General features: G+C 70.9%; 1 protein-coding gene across 10 annotated transcripts in view; it reads left to right on the top strand.

Annotated features, from left to right (window-relative positions):
• RBFOX3 (RNA binding fox-1 homolog 3) overlaps positions 1–25473 on the top strand; it is a 73299-nt gene that overhangs the window by 26960 nt on the left and 20866 nt on the right. For 7 of the 10 annotated variants that reach the window (XM_062592060.1, XM_062592065.1, XM_062592066.1 and 4 more), the window contains exon 1: positions 17542–17592. The exons of the other annotated variants lie outside the window; for them this stretch is intronic. The gene's annotated coding sequence lies outside the window, so the exon portion shown is untranslated. Of the gene's footprint in view, positions 1–17541; positions 17593–25473 lie in introns of those variants that run through there. 10 annotated transcript variants of the gene reach the window in all.

Below are 25473 nucleotides of genomic sequence, written 5' to 3'. Positions count from 1 at the left end.
GCGGGAGCGACGGGCCACGCCGAGCGCGGGCGGGGAGAGGTGCTGCCGTGTCCCGGCGTCCCGGCGTCCGGCGCCGGCGCGGGCAGCGGAGCCGGGATCGCGCTGCGCCTTCCCGCAGAGGCAGCGCCGCCGGGGCGCCCAGCCGCTCGGGTTTGGGGGTGCCGTGCCGTGCCGTGCCGCGCCACGGGGGCCCGGCAGCCCGTGCCATGGGTCAGCGCCGGCCCCCGCTGCCAGCAGTGAATTAAAAAAACGTAATTGATTTTCCTTCCTGCTAGTGCTTAACCTGGAGCTTGCCGCTGCGGCAGCAGAGGGCCCTGATTAGAATATCTCCGAAGAGGCCGTGAGTTATAGTAATGGACGCTCTTCTAGCCGTCTGCGCTGCTCGTAAATCCATCCGCCTCGGGAAGTGCAGATGGTCCATAACCGTCCATCACCGCGGGGCCGAGCCCCGGGCAGCGCCGGGCTGGGGCTCTCCTCCGCGGCCGCCGTTTCTGCAAGCTAAACGGAACCGCGGCTCGAGCGAGCTCTCCCCGTAATGGGGCGCGGGCAGCCCCGCCGTCAGCGCTGATTTAGGAGGGGACGAACGATAAATATCCGGGAGGTTGGGGCTGGAAGCGGCCAGCGGGAGAGGCGGGGAGCGGGGCCGGTTGTGTGCTTAGGCAGAGCTGCGGCGGCCCTGGCCCCGGCAAGCGCTTTGCCCGCGCCGCCCCCCTCCGCGCGCCCCCGCCGGGGGCAGGAGCCTCGTCCGAGGTGGGAGCCGCGCGGCGCCCGTCGGAGCAGCTCCGGAGGCCCCGCGGGGCCGGGGGCGCCCGGCTGCAGCGCCGGCGCTGCGCGCGAGCCCGCGGCGGCCCCTCGGGCTGGGGGAGCTCGGAGGCGGCTCGAGCCTTGCCGAGGGGCCTCGCGGCCTCTGGGCGCTGCCCTTGACGGCTTTGCACGCTGCTCCTCGCGAGCGGGGCCCGCTTAAACCCGAACGCGCTCAGGGCAGGGGTCGCGCCGGGCCGCGGGGGACTCGGCTCCGGCGGGGCGCCCGGTCCCTTGGCCTCGCAGGCGGGTCCCTGCAGTTTAGGCAAGGCTGGTGCATGCGTTCGTGGCACGTTAGCAACGAGAAGCAACTGCTGCGGGGCGCGTGCGTGTGCGTGCACGCTGGCAGGCATTGCTCGGGGCAGGCGAAGGGCCTCACAGGGGGCCAGGAGGATTGCACGGGCCAGCGGAAATTCTTGGAAATTCCAAGCGGAAATGCTTGGAGAGCGCCTCCCCGGTGAGCCGTGCTGCAGGGGACGGGCACCCGGGGCTGCGGGGTGCGAGTGCCGCTGCAGCGGTGCGGAGCGCCCGGTCTGGGTGCGAGCGCTGCCGCAGCGGTGCGGAGCGCCCGGTCTGGGTGCGGGCGCCACTGCAGCGGTGCGGAGCGCCCGGTCTGGGTGCGGGCGCCACTGCAGCGGTGCAGAGCGCCCGGTCTGGGTGCGGGCGCCACTGCAGCGGTGCGGAGCGCCCGGTCTGGGTGCGGGCGCCGCCGCAGCGGTGCAGAGCGCCCGGTCTGGGTGCGAGTGCCGTTGCAGCGGTGCAGAGCGCCCGGTCTGGGTGCGGGCGCCGCCGCAGCGGTGCGGAGCGCCCGGTCTGGGTGCGAGTGCCGCTGCAGCGGTGCGGAGCGCCCGGTCTGGGTGCGAGCGCCGCCGCAGCAGTGCGGAGCGCCCGGTCTGGGTGCGAGTGCTGTTGCAGCAGTGCAGAGCGCCCGGTCTGGGTGCGGGCGCCGCCGCAGCGGTGCGGAGCGCCCGGTCTGGGTGCGAGTGCCGTTGCAGCGGTGCAGAGCGCCCGGTCTGGGTGCGAGCGCCGTTGCAGCGGTGCAGAGCGCCCGGTCTGGGTGCAGGCGCCGCCGCAGCGGTGCGGAGCGCCCGGTCTGGGTGCGAGCGCCGTTGCAGCGGTGCGGAGCGCCCGGTCTGGGTGCGAGCGCCGTTGCAGCGGTGCAGAGCGCCCGGTCTGGGTGCGAGCGCCGCTGCAGCGGTGCGGAGCGCCCGGTCTGGGTGCGGGCGCTGCCGCAGCGGTGCGGAGCGCCCGGTCTGGGTGCGAGTGCCGTTGCAGCGGTGCGGAGCGCCCGGTCTGGGTGCGAGTGCCGTTGCAGCGGTGCGGAGCGCCCGGTCTGGGTGCGGGCGCCGCCGCAGCGGTGCAGAGTGCCCGGTCTGGGTGCGAGTGCCGCTGCAGCGGTGCGGAGCGCCTGGTCTGGGTGCGAGCGCCGCTGCAGCGGTGCGGAGCGCCCGGTCTGGGTGCGAGTGCCGTTGCAGCGGTGCAGAGCGCCCGGTCTGGGTGCGAGTGCCGTTGCAGCGGTGCGGAGCGCCCGGTCTGGGTGCGGGCGCCGCTGCAGCGGTGCAGAGTGCCCGGTCTGGGTGCGAGTGCCGTTGCAGCGGTGCGGAGCGCCCGGTCTGGGTGCGGGCGCTGCCGCAGCGGTGCAGAGCGCCCGGTCTGGGTGCGGGCGCCGCCGCAGCGGTGCGGAGCGCCCGGTCTGGGTGCGAGTGCCGCTGCAGCGGTGCGGAGCGCCCGGTCTGGGTGCGGGCGCCACTGCAGCGGTGCAGAGCGCCCGGTCTGGGTGCGAGTGCCGCTGCAGCGGTGCGGAGCGCCCGGTCTGGGTGCGAGTGCCGCCGCAGCGGTGCGGAGCGCCCGGTCTGGGTGCGAGTGCCGTTGCAGCGGTGCAGAGCGCCCGGTCTGGGTGCGAGCGCCACTGCAGCGAGGGCGGCGCATGGAGCCGGCCGGGCAGGGAGGCAGAGCGCTGGCAGCCGTGATTAACGGGCGCCCTGCCGGGAGCCGACACCTCACTGCAACAAGCACCTGGATCCTCTGCTCCCGACTGGCTGCTCGGCGGCTGCCGGGCCCGGAGCCGGGCGCGCTCCGCTCGCCGGCCGGGCGTCCCCGCCGCTCGCCCCGCTGCAGCAGCCCCTCTGCCGCGAGGCGCCTCTGCGACCGGCTTGCAGATTCTGGCGGCGTCCGCCGCGTTTATTAAGCTAATAAAACAATGTTAAGTATCCGCGCGCCGGGGCCCGCCGAGGTCTCTTTATGCGCGGAGAGGAGCCGGGGGAGCCCAGCGCCTCCGAACGGCTGCAGGCTAATAAATAGCGGGCGCAGGGAGCACCGCGACGGCGGCGGGGTGCCGGCGGCTCCGGGCCCGGACGCTGCCTGCCTCCGACCCCGGCTCTGCGCCAGGCCCGAGCGCCGCGGCCGCCGCCGGCCGGTGCCCACGCGGAGCCGCCGGGGCGAGCGCGGCCCTTCGCCTGCCTGCCGCGCTGCGCGGGGCTGTTAGGCAGCGCGCTGGCAGCATGCAAAGCAGCCCGTGTATAATAGATAATAATTAATAGACTGCTCCGGCGGCTAGCTAGGTAAGTAGATAAATAATTTTAATTATCCTTGGGGAGGCTGTAAATTCGCACACAGCCCTTTATTAAACTCTCTGTTTACAACAGTCATTTATATTGTGTGTCATTTTGCATAAAACCCCCTCGGGGCCGAATAACACCGCGTAATAACGGCTCCTTCCTTCCCAGAGCCTCTGCCGGCGAGGTGCGAGCGGCGCGGCCGGGCGCGGGGCAGCCGGGGCTCTCCGCCGGCGGCAGCCCCGCCGCGCGGCCTCGCGCCGCCCCTGCGCCGGGGCCGGCAGCGGCTCCGCTCGCAGCGGCTCGACCCGGCGCTCGGCGGCCGCGCGCGGCCCCGCTGCGAGCGCTGGCGCTCGGGAAGAGCTCTGCGTCCCTCTGCTCCTGGGCGCGGAGACTGGCGGCAGGGGAGAGCTGCTGGCAGCAGCTCGCGGGCACGGGGATGCCGAGAGGAGCCCCGAGCTCCCTGCTGCCTGCTGCAGCTCCTCGCGCTGCCGCTGCAGCTCCCCACCGGTACTGCAGCTCCTCGTGCCGCTGCTGCAGCTCCCTGCACCGCTGCAGCTCCCCACTGGCCACTGCAGCTGCCTGCGCTGCTGCTGCAGCTCCCTGTGCCACTGCTGCAGCTCCATGTGCCACCACTGCAGCTCCCTGTCGGTGGCTGCAGCTCCCTGCACCGCTTCTGCAGCTCCCCACTGGCCGCTGCAGCTGCCTGCGCTGCTGCTGCAGCTCCCTGTGCCACTGCTGCAGCTCCATGTGCCACCACTGCAGCTCCCTGTCAGCTGCTGCAGCTCCCTGCGCTGCTGCTGCAGCTCCCTGTTAGCCGCTGCAGCTCCATATGCTGCTGCTGCAGCTCCCTGTTAGCCACTGCAGCTCCCTGTGCCACTGCTGCAGCTCCCTGTTAGCCACTGCAGCTCCCTGCAATGCTGCTGCAGCTCTCTGTGCCACTGCTGCAGCTCCCTGAGCTGCCACTGCAGCTCCCTGTGCTGCTGCTGCAGATCCCCGTCGGCCGCTGCAGCTCCCTGCGCCGCCGCTGCAGCTCCCTGCTGTCCACACGGGCAGAGGCCGCGACGAGGAGCCGCTTGCAGCCGCGCGGGGATGCCCCGGCCGGGCGCGATTCCCTGCTCAGCTGCGCGCGGGCGACAGGAGAAGCGTGCCGGGCGGCCGCTCGGTCCGGGACCCGCCGGGCGTGGGGGCGGCCCGGAGGAGCGGGGGCCGCGGCAGGGCGCCGGGAGCTCGGCAGCCGCCCCGGCGGGCACAGGGACGGCGGCCGTGTCCGGGGGCGTCCCCGGGCCTCCCCGGGCGCCTTGGACGTGCTCTGTGGTGGAGGAGCCGGGTGCCGCGGGCGCCTGTGCCCGGCCCCGCGCCCCGGGCTGCCCCGGCGCCTTCCCGGCACGGTTTGTAGGTTTGTGCTGATGGCAAGGTATTCCCCCCCCCTTTTTTGTGCACGCCTCTCAAAAGAACCATAAATTCGGAGCTGTGAAATCCCGCTGTGTCAGCAGTCTGCAAAATGAATTGATATTAAACGCGACAAAAGTCTCTCTAATTCACCCTGGCTAGTTTCTGCCTCCCTCCCCAAAGACGTAATTGCGAAGTGGAAGAATGGAGATTGCCATCGTCCCTGCCCGGGGTAACTCAGGGCCATCCGTTACCGAGGCTCTCGTTAATTAAGGATTATTTACAAATAATGGCAATCACGCCGTGCCCTGCTGCCCGCTCCCCGCCGCCAGCGCTCCCTCCCCCCCGCCATGCTCCACACGTGTGGGAGGGGGCTCGCGCCCCGGGCCGGCCTCGCACGGCCGCTGCTGCAGGCTGCTGCCGCCCGCAGCGCCCGGGCACCAGCCTCGGGGCTCTCCGTGGCTCCCGCCAGCACTGCCTGCTTCCCGGCCTGCTTCCCTGTGCTTGTCCTCATGCACTTCCCTACACGCTTCCCGGCGTGCTTCCCGGCGTGCTTCCCCGTGCTCGTCCTCATGCACTTCCCTACACGCTTCCCGGCGTGCTTCCCGGCGTGCTTCCCCGTGCTCGTCCTCATGCACTTCCCTGCACGCTTCCCAGTGCGCTTCCCAGTGCATTTCCCTGCACGCTTCCCAGTGCACTTCCCACCGTGCTTCCCGGTGCTCTTCCTGGCGCACTTTCCGGTGCAGCCACAGCAACTCGCGCCCCTTGCTCCGACTCCAGGCCGGCGCGGAGAGGTAACTTTGCGAAAGGCAGTCAAATAACCATATAGTTTAATATCTCCGTGATCAGGGCTGACATTTATGTCGTTAATTTTAAAACACTTTATTTCTTCTCTATTAAGTTAGACTCATTTTCAACAGACTAAATAACTCTCGCTCCCTAACTGCGGGCTGGTGGTTTATCGCTCCCTTCCTCCGTAGCGTCTGTTCCCGCTCCGGGAAGCTCAGCAAGGTGCAAGGAAGGAAGGTGGGAGGAGCTGGAAGCCGGAGCGGCGGAGCCGCGTCCCTTTGCGCCTTCGGGACGTGCAAGGTGCGGGAGGTCAGGGGCCGGGGCGAGCGGAGCCAGGAACCTTGCTAGTCCCTCCCGGAGCGCTCGCGGAGCCTCGGCGGGCTCGCGGCCCGCTGCACCCTCGCCGCGGCACGGCGCGGAGCGACGGTTCCCGCCCGGCCGCGGCGCGGGCACGCTGCCCCTCCGGCCCCCGCGGGCTGCGGGACCTGCCCGGCGAGGAGCCCCCGCGGGCTTCGGCGCGGGCGCCGGCCCCGGCGCAGCTCCCCGCGAGCCGGGTGCGCGGTCCTGCGCGGCGCGCTCCCGGCCGGGCCGGCCGGGTTATTAGTTATTTTTAGCAATCGATGTTATTGATGCCAGGCGAGCTGGAGGAGGCCACTGGAGGGCTGTTCTTCCAACTCATTACATTTAGAGCTGAACTATCCCCTTTTTATATAAATTCTGACACATAGAGATAAAATACGCCGTTTCCCATGGAGCTGCAGCCCAGACTCGGAGATGGGCTGGCGCTGGCGCGGGCCAAGCGGTGCAGGCGCACGTGTGTGCCGGGCGGGCTCCCGCGGCGATGCCCGCGAAAACGTGCCGCGGCCCGCGGCGGCCCTGGGAACCCTCCCGGGTGCTGAGCCGCGCTCGGGCCTCTGCGCCGCCCCCCCGGTGCGACTGGTGCGGGCCGGCGATGCCCCGAGCTGCCGGCGGTAATGCAGGGCGCCGCGGCCGCAGCCCGCGTCCCGCGCGTCGAGAGCGAGCTCTGCGTTTCCGCCTGGCCTGCACAGAGCTCCTGCTCGCGTTGGGCTTGCAGTGAGCGCAGGCTAATTTCCTGAGTTTTTGCTTTCCTGGGGATTAATGCGGGTGAAGCAGCGTGTGCAAAGAGGGGCCTGGGGCCAGGGCTGGGTCAGGCAGTGGGTGCAGGGTGGGTTGGGAGCCGATTCCTGGGCGCTCGCTGCAGATCCTGCTGCGGCCGTGAGCCGGGGGCGCTGGCGCCGGGCGCCGTCGTGCCCGCCCGGCTCTGCCCCCTGTTTTGCCCTTGGCATTCGCACCCTGATGCTGCAGTGAGGGGCTCCGCCGGCGTGCAAACAGCCACCTTGCTGCTGCTCCATTTGCGTTACCGCTTGGCCAATCTCTTTGATTAATGCACGGACTCGAGCAGGAGAGACCAGTGCTGAGATGAAATGTAAACCCCATGCTTCCCTGCAGGGCAGGTCCCCTGCCCCAGCCCGCTCACTCGATGGAAACTCAATCGCAGCCAGGAGGGATCGATGCTAACCCGCTTAGCCGCCCCGCCGAGCCTCGCTGCACCCGCTGGCAGCGCTGCACCGGGGGACACGGGCCACCTCTGCCGCAGGGATGTCGCCGCGCGGCTGCGCGCAGCCCGGAGCCGGCAGAACCTCGGGAACATGGGAGCGGGGGCACCCCCAGCAGCCCTGGTGCTCGGCAGTCCCGGTGCACAGCGGTCCTGGTGCACAGCAGTCCCGGTGCACAGCAGTCCCGGTGCACAGCGGTCCTGGTGCACAGCGGTCCTGGTGCACAGCAGTCCCGGTGCACAGCGGTCCTGGTGCACAGCAGTCCTGGTGCACAGCGGTCCTGGTGCACAGCAGTCCCGGTGCACAGCGGTCCTGGTGCACAGCAGTCCTGGTGCACAGTGGTCCTGGTGCTTGGCAGTCCCAGTGCTCGGCGGTCCTAGTGCACAGCGGTTCTGGTGCACAGCGGTCCTGGTGCACAGCGGTCCTGGTGCACAGCAGTCCCGGTGCACAGCGGTCCTGGTGCACAGCAGTCCTGGTGCACAGCGGTCCTGGTGCTTGGCAGTCCCGGTGCTCGGCGGTCCTGGTGCACAGCAGTCCCAGTGCACAGCAGTCCTGGTGCACAGTGGTCCTGGTGCTTGGCAGTCCCAGTGCTCGGCGGTCCTAGTGCACAGCGGTTCTGGTGCACAGCGGTCCTGGTGCACAGCGGTCCTGGTGCACGGCGGTCCTGGTGCACAGCAGTCCCGGTGCACAGCGGTCCTGGTGCTCGGCAGTCCCGGTGCACAGCGGTCCTGGTGCACAGCGGTCCTGGTGCACGGCGGTCCTGGTGCACAGCGGTCCTGGTGCACAGCGGTCCTGGTGCACAGCAGTCCCGGTGCACAGCGGTCCCGGTGCACAGCAGTCCTGGTGCACAGCGGTCCTGGTGCTTGGCAGTCCCGGTGCTCGGCGGTCCTGGTGCTCGGCGGTCCCGGTGCACAGCAGTCCCGGTGCACAGCGGTCCCGGTGCACAGCGGTCCTGGTGCACAGCGGTCCCGGTGCACAGCAGTCCCGGTGCACAGCGGTCCCGGTGCACAGCGGTCCCGGTGCACGGCGGTCCTGGTGCTCGGCGGTCCTGGTGCTCGGCGGTCCTGGTGCACAGCAGTCCTGGTGCACAGCAGTCCCGGTGCACAGCGGTCCTGGTGCACAGCAGTCCCGGTGCACAGCAGTCCCGGTGCACAGCGGTCCCGGTGCACGGCGGTCCCGGTGCACGGCGGTCCCGGTGCACGGCGGTCCTGGTGCTCGGCGGTCCTGGTGCTCGGCGGTCCTGGTGCACAGCAGTCCTGGTGCACGGCGGTCCTGGTGCACAGCGGTCCTGGTGCACAGCGGTCCTGGTGCACAGCAGTCCCGGTGCACAGCGGTCCCGGTGCACAGCGGTCCTGGTGCACAGCGGTCCTGGTGCTTGGCAGTCCCGGTGCTCGGCGGTCCTGGTGCTCGGCGGTCCCGGTGCACAGCAGTCCCGGTGCACAGCGGTCCCGGTGCACAGCGGTCCTGGTGCACAGCGGTCCCGGTGCACAGCAGTCCCGGTGCACAGCGGTCCCGGTGCACAGCGGTCCCGGTGCACGGCGGTCCTGGTGCTCGGCGGTCCTGGTGCTCGGCGGTCCTGGTGCACAGCAGTCCTGGTGCACAGCAGTCCCGGTGCACAGCAGTCCCGGTGCACAGCGGTCCTGGTGCACAGCAGTCCCGGTGCACAGCAGTCCCGGTGCACAGCGGTCCCGGTGCACGGCGGTCCTGGTGCTCGGCGGTCCTGGTGCACAGCGGTCCTGGTGCACAGCAGTCCTGGTGCACAGCAGTCCCGGTGCACAGCGGTCCTGGTGCTCGGCGGTCCCGGTGCACGGCGGTCCTGGTGCACAGCAGTCCCGGTGCACAGCAGTCCCGGTGCACAGCGGTCCTGGTGCTCGGCGGTCCCGGTGCACAGCGGTCCTGGTGCACAGCAGTCCCGGTGCACAGCAGTCCCGGTGCACAGCGGTCCTGGTGCACAGCGGTCCTGGTGCACAGCGGTCCTGGTGCACAGCAGTCCCGGTGCTCGGCGGTCCCGGTGCACAGCGGTCCCGGTGCTCGGCGGTCCCGGTGCACGGCGGTCCTGGTGCTCGGCGGTCCTGGTGCTCGGCGGTCCTGGTGCACAGCAGTCCCGGTGCACAGCAGTCCCGGTGCACAGCGGTCCCGGTGCACAGCAGTCCCGGTGCACAGCGGTCCCGGTGCACGGCGGTCCTGGTGCTCGGCGGTCCTGGTGCACAGCGGTCCTGGTGCACAGCGGTCCTGGTGCACAGCAGTCCTGGTGCACAGCAGTCCCGGTGCACAGCGGTCCTGGTGCTCGGCGGTCCCGGTGCACGGCGGTCCTGGTGCACAGCAGTCCCGGTGCACAGCAGTCCCGGTGCACAGCGGTCCTGGTGCACAGCGGTCCTGGTGCACAGCAGTCCCGGTGCTCGGCGGTCCTGGTGCACAGCGGTCCTGGTGCTCGGCAGTCCCGGTGCTCGGCGGTCCTGGTGCACAGCGGTCCTGGTGCACAGCAGTCCCGGTGCACAGCAGTCCCGGTGCACAGCGGTCCTGGTGCACAGCGGTCCCGGTGCACAGCGGTCCTGGTGCACAGCAGTCCCGGTGCACAGCGGTCCTGGTGCACGGCGGTCCCGGTGCACAGCGGTCCTGGTGCACAGCAGTCCCGGTGCACAGCAGTCCCGGTGCACAGCGGTCCTGGTGCACAGCGGTCCCGGTGCACAGCGGTCCTGGTGCACAGCAGTCCCGGTGCACAGCAGTCCCGGTGCACAGCGGTCCTGGTGCACAGCAGTCCTGGTGCACAGCGGTCCTGGTGCACAGCAGTCCCGGTGCACAGCGGTCCTGGTGCTCGGCGGTCCCGGTGCTTGGCGGTCCCGTGGCCGCCGGCTGCCCGCTCCTCTCCGGCCGGCTCCCGTGCGCGTGCTTCTCTCGAGGCACAACGAAGCGAGCGCCCGCCTTTCCCGTGAAGTGCGCCCAGCGGCTGCAGAGCAGCAGTCCGGGCTCGGGGCCGAGGGCCGTTTCAATTTACTTTTGTAGTTTTTCATTACAAGATGAAATTAAGCTACAGAGAGCAAAAAAACAAACCATTTTTTAATGCAATGCATCAACGCATCCCTTAAGGGGAAAACCTTCTTGCACGGAGGTTTTCCTGCACTTTAGCTGTCCTCTGTGTCTCAGTTCTGCTGCACTTTCAAAACTCGCCCCCAGCCAATTCCCTGTGCCCTCGATCCTTTTTCGTTTTTTCCTTTTTGCTATTGTTTCCAATCAATTTTACAGTAGATTTGTGTTCACAGTAAAAGCCTTGGCCGCCCCGGCTCGCCCGGCGAGGGGGCAGCACGGGAGCCTCCCTCGGCTGCGTCCTGCGGGGTCCCGCCGGAGAGGCCGAGCAGGGGCAGCTCCCGGCGCGGGGGCAGCTCCCGGCATGGGGGCAGCTCCTGGCGTGCGGGGGCAGCTCCCGGCGCGTGGGGGCAGTTCCCGGCGCGGGGGCAGCTCCCAGCACGGGGGCAGCTCCCAGCGCGGGGATCGCCGCTGCTCTCAGTAACTCACGAGCAGCATCGCAGCAGCGCGATTAGACCCCTCGGCTAATGATTATTTAGGGGCCGGGAATGCTTGCTTAACCTGATGGTATTAAATATTAAACAGAATTGTAATATTGACGGGCGCATCCACAACCACGGGGGGCGGCGGGCGGCCCCGGAGCCCCGGAGCCCCCGGCGTGCCCGGGCTCCGCTGGGCTGTTCGCTCCCGAAACGGGAAAGAGAAGCGATTTGCTGTGTTGGGGGTGGCAGCGCCCAGCCGCGGGGCGGCCCGTGGGGCAGACGGGCTGCCTCGGCGCCGGAGCCGCGGGGTCAAGCGGCGTTAAACGGGGTGACTCGTCCCCGCCGTGTCCTGCCGCGCTGCTAACCTTGCAGAGGCGCGCGGCGAGCCCGGCACGGGGGAGCGGGGCTGCGGAAGCGGTCCTGCCCGGAGCCGTGGTAGAAGGGCCGGAGTCAGGCCGTGAATCAGTCAGCTCCTGCGAAACGCCGGAGCGGCGCGTTTCTGACAAACGCACCGGCACTTCCCGGAGCGGGGAAGCCGCCTGTGGGATTTCCAGCGGCTGAGGGCAACGGAGACGAGACCTGTGGCTGGCTTTCTGCAAAGGTTCAATACCGGTGTGACCACTAACAATATTTTCAGGCAGGCAATCTGAGATAACGACAGGGCTAATCAAATCTCGGGCAGAGCTGTTGCTCGGGGGTCATGGGGGAGCGAAGCGCACCCAGAGCTGCAGCGCTTGATCGCTTTTGTCTCCTCTGAACCGAGGAGGCAGCGGGGCTTGGCGGCCGCGGGGGTGCCGCCGAGGCCCCGCGGCTGCGCGCGGCCGGGGGCTGCTGCCGAGGCCCCGCGGCTGCGCGCGGCCGGGGGCTGCTGCCGGCTCGAGCTCGGGTCGCCTGCGGCACAGACGCGGCTCCTGCCCTGCCCGCCCTGGCAGTTGCGGGAGATCAGTGGAGGATCCCTGCGCGCGCCCGGAGATGGTGTGATTGCAGATAAAATGATGATTAAGGGGTCCTACCCTATAAGCAGACAACCATGTTGACCTTATTTAGGCTCCTAATCAATTTGCCCCAAGTGTGATTAATTGAGATGCCTGCCATTGATTTTCCGGGAGCCGGGAGCAGGTGAGGTGGGATCCGCAGAGCTGCCTGCGGGGAGATCTCCAGGTTCGCGCGCAGCCGCGGCAGCGAGAGGCCGAGCCCCCCGCCAAGCAGGGATGATCCATCCTGCCGCTCCTTCCCTGCGGCCTTGGAGTGCGGTCGCTCGAGGTCAGCAAACTTTGAAGTTTCCTTCCGCGCCTCCGTTTGCAGAAGGCTGCAAGGGCCGAACCCGGGGCCGGGCACCGCAGCCCGGAGGGGGCCCGGACGCTGCGCCGCGGGGAGGAGCGTGGCCCGGCCCCGGCGTGCCGCTGGGCTCGGCGGGATCCTGCTGCCGGGAGCAGCTCGGGGGGCTCCCGGAGACCCCCGCGGAGGGGGGTGCCACGTGCCGCCGATGCCCCTGCTCGCGAGCAGGCCTGGGGCTGCCGGCGTGGGAAACGCTGTGCCCAGACCTCGGAGCACGAGCTGAAAGACCTGCGGCGCGGCTGGTTGGAAAGGGTTTTCCAGCAAAACTGCTGAGCAGATGGATTTAGCCTGGACCGGTCCTTGTGGGCTCGGGAACATTTTCTCTTCTGTCACGGTTCCTTTTTACGACCTGCCGTTTGCTCCAGCAAGTAAGGAGCGAGAGCGCTTGGCGTCGAGCTGTGCTCCAGGCTGCCGCGCAGGAGCACGTCGGCATCGCCGCCGAGAGCTGCCGGCTCCTCCCCGGGAACGCCGCCGGAGCCTGGCGCGGAGCCTCGGCCCGGCCGCGGCCGGGACGGCGCGGCGGCTCCGGCGGGACGCGCCACCCCGCGCTCCTCCGAGCCGCGCGGGCGCCCGGCTCTGCCCCTCTTCCGCGGAGGGATGGAGCTGGTGGCTTCGGCTCCCGCCGTCCTCGCGGATAGCCGGTAGTGCTGTTCCTTAGAGGAAGGGAAGAGGGTGACACGCTATCTTCCCCCAAAAGCCTTTCCCCTTCCTCCAGCAGTGTTTCTGCCATTTACATTAAAGGCTATAACGGGTTGGAGTAAATGGAGCAGGTTTGCAATTAGTTTTCAAAGTACTTATCTCATTAAAGTAAATGAATTATTGATTTAGTGACACTCATGCTTTTAGTGAGCGGCACAGTGCCATCACCGCTCTGTTGGCTGGCTCGCGGCGGCGGTGGCCGGCCCCGCACGCCCGTTCCTCGCGGGCACGCGTGCGTGGCGCTGGGCACGTGAGCAGTCGCTGCCGGCTCCTGTTTGCTCTTTGGCTTCGTAATTAAAGCAGCCCCACGCTGGGGGCTGAGCACGTGCCGAGCACGGGCGTGGATTTGCAAGGGGTGCCAGTGTGGAAAGCCACGGGGTGGGAGAGCGCGGCAGGGAGCGACGGGGCAGCACGAGCCCACTGGAGCCGCGGCGCTCGGGACGGAGTCCCGGCTCTGCCTGGCTCGCTGGTGCAGGCACGAACCACCGCACGGGCCGATGCTCCGAGCGCCGCGGGTGGAGAGCGCGGCTGGGTGAGAGGCCGCCGGGGGCTGGGGGACACGAGGTGCGCGGTCACCTTGCTGCTGGCAGGGCGCCCGGCCCTGCTCCGTGTCCCATCCACCGAGCGAGTACCGTCTCCACCATGTCTCGTGCATGCTGGGCAGGAACAGGGTGCAGCACCGTGCACGCCAGGCAGGGAGCGGGGCGCCGGGCTGTGCAGCGCGGGGCGGGCAGCAGGCGGGGCGCAGCCCGTGTGTGTGGGGCGGGCCGTGGGGCGCGGGGCCGTGCAGCAGGCGGGGCGCAGCCCGTGTGTGTGGGACGGGCCGTGGGGCGCGGGGCCGTGCAGCAGGCGGGGCGCAGCCCGTGTGTGTGGGGCGGGCCGTGGGGCGCGGGGCCGTGCAGCAGGCGGGGCGCAGCCCGTGTGTGTGGGGCGGGCCGTGGGGCGCGGGGCCGTGCAGCAGGCGGGGCGCAGCCCGTGTGTGTGGGGCGGGCAGTGGGGCGCGGGGCCGTGCAGCAGGCGGGGCGCAGCCCGTGTGTGTGGGGCGGGCAGTGGGGCGCGGGGCCGTGCAGCAGGCGGGGCGCAGCCCGTGTGTGTGGGGCGGGCAGTGGGGCGCGGGGCCGTGCAGCAGGCGGGGCGCAGCCCGTGTGTGTGGGGCGGGCAGTGGGGCGCGGGGCCGTGCAGCAGGCGGGGCGCAGCCCGTGTGTGTGGGGCGGGCAGTGGGGCGCGGGGCCGTGCAGCAGGCGGGGCGCAGCCCGTGTGTGTGGGGCGGGCCGTGGGGCGCGGGGCCATGCAGCAGGCGGGGCGCAGCCCGTGTGTGTGGGGCGGGCAGTGGGGCGCGGGGCCGTGCAGCAGGCGGGGCGCAGCCCGTGTGTGTGGGGCGGGCAGTGGGGCGCGGGGCCATGCAGCAGGCGGGGCGCAGCCCGTGTGTGTGGGGCGGGCAGTGGGGCGCGGGGCCGTGCAGCAGGCGGGGCGCAGCCCGTGTGTGTGGGGCGGGCCGTGGGGCGCGGGGCCGTGCAGCAGGCGGGGCGCAGCCCGTGTGTGTGGGGCGGGCCGTGGGGCGCGGGGCCATGCAGCAGGCGGGGCGCAGCCCGTGTGTGTGGGGCGGGCAGTGGGGCGCGGGGCCGTGCAGCAGGCGGGGCGCAGCCCGTGTGTGTGGGGCGGGCAGTGGGGCGCGGGGCCGTGCAGCAGGCGGGGCGCAGCCCGTGTGTGTGGGGCGGGCAGTGGGGCGCGGGGCCGTGCAGCAGGCGGGGCGCAGCCCGTGTGTGTGGGGCGGGCAGTGGGGCGCGGGGCCGTGCAGCAGGCGGGGCGCAGCCCGTGTGTGTGGGGCGGGCAGTGGGGCGCGGGGCCGTGCAGCAGGCGGGGCGCAGCCCGTGTGTGTGGGGCGGGCCGTGGGGCGCGGGGCCATGCAGCAGGCGGGGCGCAGCCCGTGTGTGTGGGGCGGGCAGTGGGGCGCGGGGCCGTGCAGCAGGCGGGGCGCAGCCCGTGTGTGTGGGGCGGGCAGTGGGGCGCGGGGCCGTGCAGCAGGCGGGGCGCAGCCCGTGTGTGTGGGGCGGGCAGTGGGGCGCGGGGCCGTGCAGCAGGCGGGGCGCAGCCCGTGTGTGTGGGGCAGGCAGTGGGGCGCGGGGCCGTGCAGCAGGCGGGGCGCAGCCCGTGTGTGTGGGGCGCGGGGCCGTGGGGCGCGGGGCCGTGCAGCGCGGGGCGGGCGGCGGGGCATCTGCTGCGCGCTCCCGGCCGAGCCTGGCTGCGGGAGAGCCGAGTGCCGAAACGCGCCAGCGGAGCCGAGCGCTCGCGGCTGGACTTGCTCGCCCCTCCGCCAGCTGCTGACTCATCTCTTTCGCGCTTCTCTGTGCAGAGATTTAATCTCTCCCCGAAGATAAAATACTCCGTTAATGGGAAGCTGCCTGCGGAGAGCCGCCCCTTCTCTCCGGTCCAAGCAGCCGGGGCCGTGCCGGGGGGCGCCGGCGGCCAGGGGCTGAGCGCGGCGCCGCTGTGGACAGGGCCGGCGTTGGCGGGCGGGCGCAGAGCCGCTGCCCACGCCTTCCGCGGGTGCCCAGCGTCACGGGCAGGGCCGGGGCCGCGCGGGAGGGATGCTGCCAGGACGAGCCGCTTCCGTGGCCGGCGTCGTGGCCGGCGTGCACAGCGGAAGCGTTTCTTCCCGCTCCGAGGAGCGCCGCGCCCGGAGGGGAAGGGTGGCAGCGGCGCCGAGCTGCCGTCGTCGGGCACGCGGGCGCGGGGCAGGGAGCGCGGGAGGACGAGCAGGTGTCGCGGGAAGAATTTCGGTTGGAGGATTCCTGGCAATCGCCCACGTGGGAGTTTTGGCGACGGGCGTTTGCACCGGCGGTGCCCGCGGGCAGGCGGGGCTGCGCGGGCTTGTGCCCGGCGTCGAAGCGTCCCGCCTTGCGCACCGGGGTTTCTTCGGGGAAAGCCCAAGTTTGGAGGTGCCGGGTGCCTTCGTGGACGCTATGCAAGTGTCAAAGCGTCTCCCGAGCTTCCCCTTGCTTCCCGGCGGAGCTGGGGCGCCCATCCGCAGTGGCCTCGGCTTTACCGCCCAGCCTCCGGCGGCCGCTCTCCAGCGGCCTGGAAAACCGGCCGAGGCGGGCGCGGGGGGCTCCGGCGGGCGCTCCGACCCGCTGCCGGTGCCGGTGCCGGTGCGAGCGCCCGCCCGCCCCGCGCCCCCGGAGCTGCGCGGACGCTGCCTGCCATCTTTCTTCGTTTTAAAAAAAAAAAAAGCCTTCTCATTTAATTAAAAGTGTTGACATTGTGCCTGGCCATCCCGCCCGCCAGAGAACGTGGTTATAAATTAAACATTAAACCTTTAATGGCCCATAAAGAAATATTCGCTGCTGCTTATGTATATAGGCGATATAAATAGAGAGGGCTGCTGGGGGAGGGGCAGGATAGTATTTTTCCTCAGCCAGATAATCTTTGCTAATGAATTTAATTAAAAGCAAAATTAATTTAGGATTTTTTGGTGGAGAAAGGCAGGTCAAAATGTACATTTAAAAAAATATATATGCAAATTCTGCTGAGAAGTTTCCCAGCGAAGCTGGAAGGGGGCAGGGGCCGGGGCCGCGCCAGGCCCTTGGCAGGCTGCATCGGCCTCTGGCTCCCGGGGAGCCGCGGGAACGGCCGCGGGAGCCGCTCGCGGAGCCCGGAGCGGCTCCCGCCCCGCCGCCGGGCGCGGGTCTCCGCGCCGCGGCTTTTCCTCTCCCGCTTCGGCAACGGCGGCAGGACGGGGGGTTTCGCGGGCCGCCCGCTCCGCGCAGCGCCCGGGGCAGCGGGGCGGCCGGGGGCTTCCGCGGAAGGCAGGTGGGAGACGCGATCCTGCCCGGCGCTGCGGGGAGCGGGAGCGGGAGCATCCGCCGAGCCGCGCGCGGCTGCAGCCGCCCTCGCCGGAGATCCCGGCGGCGCCGGGAGGAGCCTCCCCGGGAAGCGCCGGGCGTCGCGCCGTGCCCGGGGCGGGCGTCCGCCGGCTAGGGCTGCCCGCGGGGTTTTGCCCCGGGGAGGCCGCGGCAGCGTGGCGAGCTGCGCCGCGGCCCGGCCCCGCTTCGCCGGGGCGGGGGTTGCCGTACCGCAGCGTCCCGCTGCGCGGCCGAGCGCGAGCCCCCGCTGCGGCTGCGCGCGGCCGCCGAGCCGGCGGGGAGACGCTGCGGGGCCGGACGCCTCGGGGTCCCCAAAGAGGCACTTAACGGACTGACACAACCCTCGCTCGTTCTTTCCAAGGATCTCGTGGTGTACAAGCCGCTCTCATTATTTCTGAGGGTCTGACATGATTTATGATCATTTTGGTTGGCAACGTTGCAAAAGCCAATTAGTCGGAGTGCCGCTCTCGGGAAGTTTTCTTTGAAACTCAGTGATGTTCTCCAAGAAGCGCCGGGAGCCGGCGCGGCAGGGCCGGCTCGGGCAGCGGCGAGGCGCTGCGGGCGCCCGCGCTGGCAGCGTGGGGACCGGCGGCAAAGCGGGAGCACGCTGACCACGGCTGTGGCCGGTCCGAGGCTGCAAAATGCCCGCCGAAAGGGAACCGCGGGCTGCGACCGCTTGCAGAGCCGCGGGGCGCCGGGCAGGGGGCCGCTGTCTGCGGGCGCCGGGAGCCGTACCGCTCCCGTCCTCGCGCGCGCCGCCGCCGGTTGCCCCCGGGCCGGGGCGCAGCGGGACCGGCCGGGGCAGGCGGCGCCGCCCGGACCTCGCCGCGGGCCGGGGCGCGGGCGGTCGGAGCCGGGGCGGCAGCGGGCTTTCGAGCAGGGCAGGTTTCCCGGGGCGGGAAGACTCGTGGTCACGCTCGCGTGCCAGAACTTTGCCAGGCAGCGCACGAGCGGCATTGACTGTGAGCAAGTTGGTGATAACGACCATTGATTTTAATTCTGCCTCCTCTTTCTTGTCTTCCCTTAGAGAGTCCAGCGCGAGCACCGCGGGAGAAGCTTGGCTGACTAAAAGGTACCGACGCGTCTGCTGTTCCCGGCGAGGCCGTGCTCCGCGGCCGCTTCTCGGGCCCCCGCCCCCCGGTGCAGCCTGCGCCCGTGCTCCCGCGCCCAGGGCCCGCAGAGAGGCAGGAGGAGGCAGGCGAGGGAGGGCGGGAGGAGGAGCGAGCGCCCGCCGGGGCTCCCGGGGGGCTCCCGGGGCGGCCCGCGCCCCGCCGCCGCGGGATGGCAGCGCTGAGCCCCCGCGCAGGCGTGACGTGAGCGGCGCGAGGACCGGCGGCCGAGGTTGCGGTGCCTGCGAGTGGTCCGTGTGTGCTGACGTTGCTGTCCGTGTGTCCGTGCCGTGCGCCGCTCCCGGAGCAGTCCGCGCGGGTGTCTGCTGAGGGAAGCATTTTCGCCGGGACCCGCATCTTCCCGCCCGGTGTTAGCCGGGCCGACGCCAGGATGTTGCCCTGACTTGGCAGTCGGCCACCCCGGGGGAAGCGCGTCCGTGTGTCCTGCAGCCCTTGCGGGGCGGGTGACCGTCAGCAGCCTGCAGCGTCCCTCGGGCTGCGACGCAGCACGGGCGGAGGAAAAGGAGCTGCTGGGAAAAGGCGGCGAAGGCCGGGATGGGAGCGGGACAACGGGCAGCGCGAGCCAGAGGCCGGACGGTCCGCTGCGTCGCGGGGGCCGAGGTGGGGCTGGCGCGCGGTGGGTCGCCGCTGCGCAGGGAGGCGGTGGGAAGGGCTCGGGGCCGGAGCGCGGCACGGCCGGACGGGAGCTGCCTTGGACTGGGGCCGCGGCCGCCCCGCTGCAGCCCCCTGCGCGTGCGGCCGGGCCGCCGGCGCCGCCGGAGCGCCGAGCCGCCCGCGGTGCTGCGCCCTGTGCACCGCGCCGTGCCCGGTGCCGCCGCGTGCCTCCGCGCCGCGGCACAGGTTTCGTTTTGAGGCTCTCCGGGGGGAACGGGCTCCGGCGGCGCGGGGCCGGGGCAGGGAAGCCCGTTCCCATCGCCAAGACGTAAGAGGGAGCGGGAGGCCCCCGGCCCCGCAGCGGCGGCTCCGCTCCGCCGCTCCTTCCCCCGCTCTGCTCTCGGCCCCGGGAGCGCGGCAGGTGTGGGAGGCGACGCACCGCGCTGCCGGAGAGCTGCGGCGTGCACCGGCCCGCTGCGCGCCGGGGGGGCTTGTCCGGCCCCCGAGGGCTCCCGCTGCCGCTCCGCGGCGGGGTGGGTGTGCTGGCGGGGGGCCGCGGGCAGCTGCGGCGCCCGGCTTGGTCCCCCAAGCCCCCGCCGGGAGCAGGGCGGCCGGGGCGCTCCGCGTGCCGGTGGGGACTCCGGGGCGTGAGCCGTGGGCGCCACGCGCTCCCAGCCCGCCGGCTGCCGCGGCCCCCGAGCGCCGGGGCGCCTGTCGCCGCTGGCCGAGCGCGGCCCGAGCCGCGCACGGCGGGGGCGGCAGCGGGGTCGGGAGCGCGGGCGGAGGCGGCAGACGGCTCCCCGCGGGCACAGAGCGCGCCGGGAGCGGGCTGGCACCTCGCAGGTTAACCACGAGCGCGGCCGATTCCCGTATCGACAGGGTAGCTCGAAAAACGCTGAGGCAGGACGTACGCACCGCTGAGTGTCAGCGCCGGAGCCCACGCTCCTCTCCCGCTCCCGGACGCCTGGGCCCCCCGGGAGCCTGGGCCCAGCGCTCTCGCCTCCGCCGGGCCGCAGCCCCCCACGTCCCGGAGCCCCGGCTCCTGCCTCTCTCCCTCGCACGCTCGCTCTTCCTTTTTGTTTTAAAGACGACGGAGAGGATTTGGGGTTTATCCCTCCCTCTCGCCTTTTTTTAACATGGAATAAGGCCCCTCCGGCGGCTGCCAGGCCCACACCGCTCGGTGCCGCGGCTCTGCGGAGCCCCACTCCGGCCCTCACCTCTCCGAGCGGCCAGCTCCGAGGTGCACGCCGTGCTGTGCCGTGCCGTGCCGTGCCAGGGAGAAGGGCTAGCACTCGGAGCGCCGCAGCCACCCCGGCCGTTGGCACCAGCACCGGCAACCGGAGCCGGCGCCGGCAGGGAGAGCCCAGCACGGGCAGCACCGCTGACCTGCTGCTCCTCTCGCCGCTCCCCAGGAGCCCCCAGCACCCGCCGGCGACATGATGATGTATTTTTGGGTAGGTACCAGGTGCCGGGCGGCCCGGGCCCTCCCTCTGCGCCGGGCGCTCGGGCTTCGGGCTGTTGGGGCTGCCGAGGCGCTCTGGCCGGGCTGCTGCCGGCGACCTGCTCCCTGCTCCCGCGGGGATCTCGCCCGCAGGCAGCAGGCGTCGGGGCCGGGCGGCGCGGGAAAGGCGGACCCCGGCCGGCGGCTCCCTGCCCCTTCCCCAGCAGCGCCCCTGCCGCACCGGGTCCCCTCCCCGGAGGCCCTGACTCATCAGCCAGGTGAAGCTTGCAGGGGGGCCTGCAAGGAGGCGGCCAGGGAAGGGGTCCACAGCAGGAGCCCCGGGCAGGGAAGGGGTCCGCGGCGGGAGCCCCGGGCAGGGAAGGGGTCCAAGGGGTCCGCAGCAGGAGCCCCGGGCAGGGAATGGGTCCGCGGTAGGAGCCCTGGGCAGGGAAGGGGTCCACAGCAGGAGCCCCAGCAAGGGAAGGGGTCTGCAGCAGGAGCCCCAGCCAGGGAAGGGGTCCGCAGCGGGAGCCCCGGGCAGGGAAGGGGTCTGCAGCGGGAGCCCCGGGCAGGGAAGGGGTCTGCAGCGGGAGCCCTGGGCAGGGAAGGGGTCCACAGAGGAGCCCCAGCCAGGGAAGGGGTCCGCAGCGGGAGCCCCGGGCAGGGAAGGGGTCCAAGGGGTCTGCAGCAGGAGCCCCGGGCAGGGAATGGGTCTGCGGTAGGAGCCCTGGGCAGGGAAGGGGTCCGCGGCGGGAGCCCCGGGCAGGGAAGGGGTCCAAGGGGTCCGCAGCAGGAGCCCCGGGCAGGGAATGGGTCTGCGGTAGGAGCCCTGGGCAGGGAAGGGGTCCGCAGCAGGAGCCCCGGGCAGGGAAGGGGTCCAAGGGGTCCGCAGCAGGAGCCCCGGGCAGGGAATGGGTCCGCGGTAGGAGCCCTGGGCAGGGAAGGGGTCCGCAGCAGGAGCCCCAGCCAGGGAAGGGGTCCGCAGCGGGAGCCCCGGGCAGGGAAGGGGTCCGCAGCGGGAGCCCCGGGCAGGGAAGGGGTCTGCGGCAGGAGCCCCGGGCACAGCAGGGCTCGCTGGGGCGCGAGCGCAGAGCCGCCGCGCTTGGCCTCGGCTCGGGGGGAGCCACGGGCTGGGGAGCCGCCCTGGGTCCAGGCAGCCAGTGGTGGGGTTGGAGGGACTCGGGGAGATGTTTTGCACCGGTTTCTTCCCAGGTTTCCCACGGCGGGGATGGGGGATGGATTCGGTGCCGGTGGCACCTGCACGTGTCGCGTCGCGCTCCGCTGCCCGGCTCGGCTGCGGCAGCCCCCGGTGCTCCGCTCCGGTGCTGTCGGGGACCGGGGGATCTGGCGACGGCGGGCGGCCCCGGTGAGGCGAAGGGCGCCGCGGGCCGCCGCTGCGGAGCCCGGCGGGGGCTGCCGGGGGGCGGGAGTCCCTGCGGGATTGCACGCTCCCCGCGGGTGCTGGGGCGCCCAACTCCCCGGGATTAGCCGGCAAGGAGCAGGGAGGGATAGAGCGGGATGACGGGAAGATGCAGCCGAAAGGAGCTTACGGGCAAGAGGAGGATAATGCGAATTTGTCGCTTCTCGGGGAAGCGGCTTCGCGGCGTAAGGTGCTTTGCAATCTCGGTGCGGCTGCAGCGCGTGGGGTGGCTCTCCGGGGCCCTCGCAGCGGCGGCTCCGGGGCTCGTGCAGGGCGCAGTGGCGTGCCCGGCCCACGGGCGAGCAGGGTTTCGCGGCGCCGCTCCGGCGGGCGTGGGTGCGGGAGCAGGCACGGAGGAGCCGGGCGCCCTGCGTGCCGGCACGGCGGTCCCCGTCGGGAGCGCCGCGGCGGCAGGCGCCAGCGGGGGCCTCGGCAAGCGGCACCGCAGCAGGCTGAGAAACCAAAGCTAAACGTCTTCAAATTAGCAGTAATTGCAGGAGAAATAAGGAGCACGTGGGGCGAGCGGAAGGAGGGGTCTATAAATATTATGATTTTTAAAGTTTGCCCTGGAGTCCTGGAGACTGTTTGAACGCTAATATCCTGCCTGTGCATGCAAAAAGCCTTATAATGAGGACTGAGCGGCTGCTTCCCGAGCACCTCCCGCCTCGCATCCCCGCGCGGCGCCCGTGGCCCCGTCCGTCCCGGCGCGCTGCGGGTCGCTCCCCGTCGGAGGCGCGCGTACCCCGCGCGAGAGCGGGCCGGCGTCGGGGGGGGCAGAAGGACGCGGTGGGTCTGGCTCGGACCGGGCCAGCCTGGGCACGTGTCCCGGGCGGTTCCCGCGTCCGCCCGGTGCCCCAGCACCTGCTCGGTCACGGTTCTGCTGCCGGCGCGTTAATTCTCGTTAAACCTAGGGAGCCTAATTGCCATTTCGTGTAAATATTTTGTCGTATGAAAGGGCTAGAGGAAGGGCCACAGGGCTGGAGGGAGGGAAGCCAGGGCCTGTGGCTCTGCGAGCCGGGGCTGGGTTGCCGGGCTGAGCCGGAGCCGGCGGCGCCGGTGCCCCGCAGGCAGCCAGGGCTCCGTCTGGGGGGAAACCCCGGGGTTTCAGTGGCCTCTTCTCTGGGCGGAGCGGAGGATGGCTGGAGGATGCGTCCCCGGGGGACTGCCTCCCAGCTCCTCCTCACGGAGAAGCATCCTCAGCCCCGTCCCCCCCCCCCCCCCCGTCTCTTCTTCCAACATGCAACTAAGGTTGAAACGAGCTGATATTTTTCCCTAGTTCCCATTAAACTTTCATGTGCTTTCTCTGCATTCCTGCTCCCTTGCCTGCTGCCACAGCTGCTGCCCCAGATATTTGCAGCTGATTGCGGTCCCCTCCCTACCTGGTGAGTCCAACTCCAGCTCTGGTGACATCGCCAGCCCGGCACGCGGCCGGGACCGAGCCGAGCCGCCGGCACGTGGGGACGGGGCGGCAGGAGGCTGGGCAGAGGCCGGGATCCGGGACGGCAGCAGCCAGTGCACTGGGAACGGCTCAAAGTGGAGATTTTCAGTAAAATCTCCTGTATGATTTTGGAGTTTGGAGCAGGCTGTGGCTTAATCGACCCCCTTAGAGGCACAGGTGTTGCAGGAGGAGGAACGAGCGAGGGAAAAGATGGGAAAAAAGGTTAGATGGGGACAGAGGAGGCTGGTGCAGGTGTCCCGGCGGAGCGGCGCCGGGCCACGCTCCCGTGGCACGCGGGACCCGCCGAGGGGCCCACGGCACCGCGCTTCCTCCCTCTGCGCGGGCGGATATTCCTCCTCGCCGTGGATTTGCCGGAACTCCTCCTCCTCCTCGACCGGCTCTTCCTCTCTGCAACGGGGCTCTGAGGCGGTTCGGGGGGCCGGGGCCGGGAGCGGAGCCCGCGGCCGGACCGGGGGCTGCCGCCGCGCGCCATGGGGAGCCCCGGCCCGGCGCCGCCGCGCTGCCTGGTTCAAATGCGTGCGCCGTCGGTTCCCTTTCCACCGCGCTATCTGCATCGGTGGGTTTTTCCGCAGGCTTTGTACTAGCACCAGCCAAGGGAATTAGGGCTAGCAGCAGCCTGGCCCTTCTCACCATCTCCCGGGCTCGTTTTTGGGCCCCGGCCCCGCGGGAGCTCCCTTTCCCACCGCCCCGGCAGGCCCAGCGGGTTTCTGCGAGGTTTTGCACGGTGCAGGAGGACTCGGAGTCTCCACTCTCCGTGTTGGCCCCCGGCCCCGGTGGCCGCTGGGGCCCTGGGGACTGTGGACGTGCCCGTGGGGTGCAGCGGGCAGGGGCCGCGCGTCCCAGCCGGCAAAGCTGCTCCCCGCTCACCTGCTGCAGCGAGCGCTCGGCCCCGCTGCGGGAGCAGCCTGGAGGGTCCTGGGCATCGGCTTCACCCACAGAGCCTTTAACACTCGGGGGCCTCGCGGCTGGTTTCGCCCTGGGAAAGCCGATTACCCGGGCTGGGATGTGCATGCAGATGGCCCCTGTGCCGAGCTGGGTCCCGTGCCAAGCTGGGTCCCGTGCCGAGCCGGGGTCCCGCGCCAAGCTGGGTCCCGTGCCGAGCCGGAGTCCCGTGCCGAGCCGGGGTCCCGCGCCAAGCTGGGTCCCGTGCCGAGCCGGGGTCCCATGCCAAGCTGGGTCCCGTGCCGAGCCGGGGTCCCGTGCCGAGCCGGGTGTCCCGTGCCGAGCTGGGTCCCGTGCCGAGCCGGAGTCCCATGCCAAGCTGGGTCCCGTGCCGAGCCGGGGTCCCGTGCCGAGCCGGGTGTCCCGTGCCGAGCCGGGTCCCGTGCCGAGCCAGGGTCCCGTGCCGAGCCGGGTCCCATGCCAAGCCAGGGTCCCGTGCCGAGCCGGGGTCCCGTGCCGAGGCAGCTGTCCCGCGCCAGGAAGCGTTCGGCTGGGGCCAGGCAGCAGCCGAGCCCTGCGGAGCAGCAAGCTCCAGGACGGAGAAGCCGGAGACCCTCCCCTCGCTGCCGGCCACCGGCTGCAGCCCGGGCCCTGCTCCTAGCAGCTCAGCCCCGGCAGGAGCCCTCGTTTAATCGCTTTATATCTATGACTAACTACTAATGAGCTTTTAATTAACGAGCGCCTTGGCCGCGGGGCCTGCCAGAGGAGCGGTGGGGAGGACTCACCGCCGCCCGGCCGTCCCCCGCGGCGCCCGGAGCTCCCCGCTCCGGCCGGCGGCCCTGGCGCGGTGCTCGGCGCAGCTCGGCGCAGCTCGGCGCAGGGCTCCCGCCGAGTGCACGTGTCGCGGGTGGGCTGGCCGAGCCGCCCACGAGCGGCCGGCAGGGCAGTGCGGGGAGCAGCCGGCGATCGCCTCCTCGCCCCTTCGCTCGCCGAGACGGGTCCCGCCGCTTCGCTCCGGGGCCTGGCCGGGCTCTGCACCGGCAGCCGAGGCCGCCGCTGTCCGGCGTCGCGTTGCTCTCCCTCTTCCAGAAAACAAAACCAAGGAGCCCTCAAGGGTTCATTTAAAATAAATAAAAAATGAAAATAGTGCTGATTTGAAGGAAAGCCAGCCCCATCCTGTGCATGGGAGCACGTCGCCAACCCATCCCCGAAGGGCAGAGAGAAAGATGTGCTTAGAACTGCAGCCCTGTGCAACTTCTGCCTTTGATCATATATCTTACATGTGCCCTTTGCTTTCCCGCGTCTGATATTTATTAGGTTTAATTTTACTGGGACGCCGCTGTAAGTGAGACAGATGGAACGGGGTCTGTGCGCCTGGTGAACACATCTTAATTAAACAGATAAATAAACTTTCCTTCCAGGAGCCTTCGCTTCTGGAGGGGCTCCTCGGGGGCCGCGGCTCGGCGGGGCTGCGGGCCGGGGGCGATGGGGAGCGGGGCGCCGGCGGCGCTCCCCCCGCGGCCGGGGCCGGCCCCTGGGCGGGCGCCGGGCCGAGCGCGGGGCTGGCAGCCCCCTGCTCCTGTTCCGCGGCGCTGCTTCGAGCCTCCAGCTTGGCCACGCGACCTGCGCTGTCTGCCGAGTATCTGCAGCATAGACTGGAACCGCTGTGAATGTACCAGGACACTGCAGCATGTCGCTATGTCTAGGGATACTGTGGAAAATCCCAGCCTCCAAACAGGGCTGTGCATGTGCTGGAGGCTCCAGAGGAGACAGAGCATCAGCAGCTGCTGGCACAGACCTGCCTTTGTGCATCATATTTGGCCAAGATGGAAACTGAATTGAACCCAGGTTTCGCTTTCCCACGTACTTGAGCGCAAAGCGAGCCAGGCGGCTCCGGAGCTGGCCGCGGCTCCGGAGCGGGGCGGCCGCGGGGCCGGCGCGGGCCGAGACCCCCGCGCGGGTGCAGGCGCATCGCCGCCACCGCCGCCGCCGCCGCGGCGCTCGGGCTGGCGGCAGGGCTGCGCGGG

Source organism: Rhea pennata, chromosome 19 (assembly GCF_028389875.1).
Source record: "Rhea pennata isolate bPtePen1 chromosome 19, bPtePen1.pri, whole genome shotgun sequence".
NCBI classification, from domain to species: domain Eukaryota; kingdom Metazoa; phylum Chordata; class Aves; order Rheiformes; family Rheidae; genus Rhea; species Rhea pennata.
This window is presented reverse-complemented; position numbering and strand designations above follow the sequence as displayed.